At 37.8% G+C, this 6,000-nt stretch overlaps 1 non-coding gene across 1 annotated transcript; it reads right to left on the bottom strand.

The window, feature by feature from the left end:
• Positions 1-5,659: 5,659 nt before the first annotated feature.
• Positions 5,660-5,778, bottom strand: LOC118491934. Its single transcript, XR_004892379.1, has one exon. It is a non-coding gene; the product is annotated as a U5 spliceosomal RNA (small nuclear RNA).
• Positions 5,779-6,000: the final 222 nt, after the last annotated feature.

The raw sequence follows: 6,000 nt of genomic DNA on the forward strand, positions 1-6,000 counted from the left end.
GTACCGTTTATATGATCCGAGAACTCGAAAAATTGTGGTAAATAGAGACGTGGAATTTGACGAAACAAGGGGGTGGAAGTGGAATAAAAGTGCTGAAAATTATACCGGAATTGAATCTGAACCGGGTTATTTTACCGTTTACTGGGATAGTGTGATTGATACTGGCTTTGGGTCGACAAATTCAAGCCCAATGATGTCAGAGACAGCTCAGAACAGCCCAGAATCAGCTCAGAACAGCCCAGAATCAGCTCAGATCAGCCCAGAATCAGCTCAAAACAGCACAGAATCAGCTCAGAGCAGCCCAGATTCAGCCCAGAACAACCCAGAAACTAACCAGATGTGACAACCCGAACTTTCAAGGTCGGTAACGCTTTATCTTTTGATCTTTACTTCTCGTTATCTTTCTCTAATATGTTAAAACGTCCCATTCGTATAACCTTGTTATATTGACTGGTACGATAAACTATTAAATAACATTTTGACATTTGGGTCGCACAACAACTGGGCCGCATCTCCACATCCGAGCCCAATACATCACTTGTTTTAACTTAATCTCGGCAGACCACCTATGTTAACCTGATCTTGGCCCAATACGTTTTGCAGTCTGCATGTAAGCATTGTGATCGGCCCACTTTGTTTTGATTGTTGGTAAACCCATCAGTTCAGTCAAAGCCCAAACCGCCCCAAACCCTTATATTGAATATATGCATAATATGTTAGGGGATTAGATAAAAACTCTAAATCAAAAGCAAACCCTACATCCCCTATTGTTCACGTCGGCAGGAGAGAACCCCCCACCACCGAATTCATGCTACACTTGTGAGGCACCATTTGTAAATTGGCAGTATAGGTATGTGTGCTACTACTTTAAATATGATTTGATATATGATGACTTAGAATTCATGATTAGGTTGCCAACTTGCATATGACTAAAGTGAAGGTCCAATTAGGTTGGACATATGTGATATTGATGATGATATTCATATGCAACATTGAGTGGGGTAAATGATTAATTCTAGGTGAGCATGTGTTGATGTATTGGAAACTATGCTTGTGCAATGTGACAATAAAATATGACCAATATTAGTTATGATCTCAAAACTGTTAGACGATGATGGTAGGATTAAATGTACGAATGGATGTTTAACAGATGATTAATCGGGCCGCACACAAACCATGGAACACACACACTTGGATTAATTGGACCATTTGAATAAATGAGTAAACTGGGCCACTAACTGGAGTCAATAATACGGCCCAAATAGTGCTAGTTGGGTTACATGTTATTGAAATAACATGCTAAAAGGGGGTTGGACTATGGATGCTTGTGGGCCGCCATCACCTTGGGTAATATTCGACATAGACTGCTTTGGAAAAATCGGATCACCTGTTTTCCTGTTTGGATTTTTGCATGTGTTATGTGTTGCATATGAACAATAGATAGGCTTGAAATGTATACACGTAAATCAGGAATGTAGTTATGTGTGATTGACTTATTGCATACTGAGTGATGACGTCATGTGAATGAGCTAAATATCATGAGTTGGATTACTTGTGTGTCATGCATATACAGTAACTGTGCTACATATGAACAATGAATACATGAATGGTTTGTGCGTGAAAGATGTAATTCGTGTGTATGTAGAACTGACTATTATCGTAAACTTTTTAGGGCGTGTTTGTTCAACTAATTAATAATCAAGTAAACAATCGTACCGAGCAAAACCAAGGTGAGTTCACTGCACTTTTCTAAGCATGCGTCCCGGTGGTTTGGGACATCTGGTAATCGTTTTTAAAGGGAATACTGGGTAAACTGTCTATTTGGGATGTTGGTTATTAAACACTGTATAAATCATGTAAGACCCCATACATCTACCGTGTTGCTGAAGAAGCAACGAGGTATTTAGTTGATAGCGCTATTAGGTTTGGCACCCTCACACCGGGCCGAAAGGACGGGCGTGAACTAATTACCTGGACTTCATGACCAATGCCTAGTTAGAGGCATTGGGGTTGGGCATTCTCATCGTGTACATATAAGACCCCTTACATCTATTCAAGGTTGTTTGATACCTTGACCTCATGACCAATGCCTAAATGGAGGCATTGGGGTTGGGCATTCACATCTAGTCGCCACATACGGTAATCGAGTTAATAACAACATCAAATCAAATTGTGAAACTGTTTTATACATGTAACTGGCAACTCAACTCGTTAACAAAACTTTGAACTCACCAGCGTCGTCTGACACACTTGTCTGCATGCTTGCAGGTCTATAAGTTTATATCATTTGGAACTTGCTGTCTGGGATGCTGGAGTGGTCATGGGTCGAGACACATGGATTCGCAATACAAGTCTAATGGTTTACGTACGCGTGGTTTATGAAACACTTAACAATTGAGTTATGCTTCCGCTGTATACAATGAATTATATGTAACATTTTGTAACACTTTACGTTAATGAATGAAAGTTTTATTTTAACATACTTATGAGTTCAATGTGATTGGTGGCTAAGATCCTGGTACGTCACACGTCCCGCGGTGTTTCCGCAAGTGGTATTTTGGGGGTGTGACACCAGAGCAGCTCAGAAACTACCCAGAGCAGCCAAGAAGATGAATTTCAGGTCAGGCGTTCCACTCGTCAGTCTATTTTACCTATAAAATATAGTGACTACGAATTAAATACGTGCGAATTGCTTTTAATAGATGACGAACCGGCTAATTTTGGCGAAGCAAAATTAAAGGGGGAATGGGTTAAAGCAATGCGAGAAGAAATTAATTCAATTGAACGAAACCGTACATGGAAACTTGTGGATTTACCAAAAGGCGTTAAACCAATCGGTTTAAAGTGGGTTTTCAAAATAAAAAAGAATGCGGATGGAACAATTAATAAATACAAAGCGAGACTTGTAGCAAAAGGGTACGTGCAGAGACAGGGTATTGATTTTGATGAAGTTTTTGCACCGGTTGCGCGAATCGAGACAATCCGGTTTCTTATTTCTCTTGCAGCCGTGGAGGGTTGGGAAATACACCATTTAGATGTGAAAACAACGTTTTTAAATGGTGATTTGGAGGAAGATGTTTATGTACTTCAACCGGAAGGATTCGTTAAACCGAAAGAAAGTCACAAAGTTTACAAGCTTTTCAAAGCATTATACGGGTTAAGACAAGCACCTCGGGCTTGGAATATTAAGCTAGATTCAATGTTGAAGGCGTTAAAATTCCATCGGTGTACTAAAGAACAAGCCGTGTATCGAAAGATTGTGGGTAATTCTTTAATAATCTTAGCCGTGTATGTTGATGACTTATTCGTTACAGGTTCAAGTTTGTCAATTATTAATGAGTTCAAGAAAGAAATGGCGAAACAGTTTGATATGTCTGATCTTGGAAAATTAACTTATTATTTGGGTATCGAAGTTTCACAAGGCGCGAATCGAATTAAAATCAAACAGGAAGCATATGCCTGGAAGATTTTAAAAGAAGCGAGGATGCACGAGTGCAATTCGGCTCTTGTTCCAATGGACCCGAATTTAAAGTTATCAAAAGCTGAAGACGAAGCTGAAGTTGAAGCAACCAGTTATCGAAAAATAGTTGGGTGTTTGCGTTATTTACTTCAGACACGTCCGAATCTCGCTTATTCAGTTGGCTTAGTTAGTCGGTACATGCAAAGTCCAAGACAGAGTCATGCGATAGCTATTAAACAAATACTCCGATATTTGAAGGGAACCGCGAGCTACGGGATTACTTATCCGAGTAAAGCTGAAGGTGTGTTATGTGGCTATAGTGATAGCAGTCACAACATTGATGATAATGATGGTCGGAGTACAACGGGACACGTATTTTATTATGGTTCTGCACCAATTACTTGGTGTTCACAGAAACAGAGTACAGTGGCATTATCATCATGTGAAGCTGAATACATGGCAGCTAGTTCAGCAGCTTGTCAGGCTATTTGGTTACGAGAATTGATAAGTGAAGTTACTGGAAAACCACCGCAGAAAGTGATGTTAAAAGTGGATAATACTTCAGCGATTGCCTTAGTAAAAAATCCGGTGTTCCATAATCATAGCAAGCATATAAAATCCCGATTTCACTTTATTCGGGAGTGTGTTGAAAACAACGAAGTGGTCGTTGAGCATGTATCTGGCAGCGAGCAAAGAGCGGATATACTGACGAAGGCATTGGCAAAAATCAAGTTCAAGGAGATGCGGGATCTACTTGGCGTTGAAGACCTCCCGTATACGACTCAGAAAATCAGGGGGTGAATGTTGGGAATTCCTAGTCTAATCCGTGGCTTACATGCGTGAAGGATGGCTAGGAGGATTGCTTGGAATGCAAGACAAGTAATAAACAATATATTAATTAATTAGTGGATTGTTATCTAAGTATCCTATACATGTTGGGTTAGGATGTGTATTAGATAAATCTCATGTAATTAATTAATAGGAGTCCTAGTTATAGTCTAACGCGTTTAGGTTAGCTATATATACCAATCTAGTTGGTAGGGATTGTAATTTGCAAGGTTTTGAGTTAAGTTTCCTTGATAATAAACATTGGGTGTTAGCCAATTACTTTCTTAACTTCCGATTATCTACTAATCTGGTACCAATTCCCTTTACAAGAGAGTTCATCTTGAGCTTCTTCATCTTCTGAATGGAGATGGTATTCGAGATCATGAATGAATTTATTTACATAACTGTTCCACTATACCTCTTTGTTCTAGGCGAGACTTACTCTCAACCACCATATTGTGAAGCCAATGACTCGACTTACACTACACAGTTGCTACTTTGTGTAAAAAAGTGCATGTACCAACTATTGCTAAAAATATAAATGTGCCTAAAGAATGTTGCTATTGTGGGCATCTAACTTTTTTCTCCATCAAACCCTGAAAGTTGAAAAAAAAAGAAGGCCTTTGGAATCAGTCACAAATCTTTATGATTAGAGTGATTAACTGGTTATATTCTGTTATAATGATTCTCCATTTGTTTAATGGGCGTGGAGAAAGCTACTGATCCCATACCAAATGAAAACAAGAAAAAGAAATGTGCAGATAAATAAATAAAAAAATCGGTTGCAAATATAGAATCAAATTCTGAAAGAAAGAAAAAGAAACCATATTATATGAATATTTCAAGCAGAATGAGAATGACAAAGAAAATGGTATGAATAGTGAAGGAAAAAAGAAAAAGAAGAAGCTGCAAGAAGAAATTTTAATAGATTGATTTGTAATGGTGTTGTTGCCTGGCCAAGAATAAATTAGGTGATTTCATCTCAAATTCTGTTGAACTCTCAAGCTTGATAAATGAGTGATTTTTGATCCATTATGGGTGTTTTTGAAATACGGGTCGCGTTGTACCTGAGTGTGTTTGAACCCGCAACAAAAGGGTCGTTCTAAAAGTACTTAACAAGTGCAAAGAAACTAGAGATATACCTGATTGTGTTTGAACCCGCAACTAAAGGGTCGTTCTATAAGTATTTAACAAGTGCAAAGAAAGTTATAAAAATAAATTAACAATATTTTTAGAATTATCAGTTTTAAACTAAAACATTTGTTGCAAAAACATTTAAAAAAATCAAAGATTAGTTTTACAAAAACATATAACTTAACGTTGTATTTTTAAATATCAGCAAATCAGTTTCAAACTAGAAGATTGGTTGGAGCCCTTCATTAATAGAAGAAGCTCTCCAAAAATAATTGTATGTCATTTGATGTAAAGAGCACACGGTATTCTTTAGTAAAAGGCGAAAGAATAGTTCGCTTTGTGCTCCCTACATGGCTGCATGCCTTTGAACATTGCCAACTGCAGTTTTTATAAATTCCTTTCTCCATCTCTCATTCTCTTAGCCACCCAATGTGGGATCAATAACTTGTGATGTGCAACTGTCCCAACTTGTTTTATTTTTCAATATGAAAATTTACATGAAATCCAAATTATAATGAACCTGTATAACAATATGTGTTTGATTTTGGACAATTTATCTTCGTTTTTGTAATAACTCT

Source organism: Helianthus annuus, chromosome 4, assembly GCF_002127325.2.
Source record: "Helianthus annuus cultivar XRQ/B chromosome 4, HanXRQr2.0-SUNRISE, whole genome shotgun sequence".
In the NCBI taxonomy this organism is placed as follows: domain Eukaryota; kingdom Viridiplantae; phylum Streptophyta; class Magnoliopsida; order Asterales; family Asteraceae; genus Helianthus; species Helianthus annuus.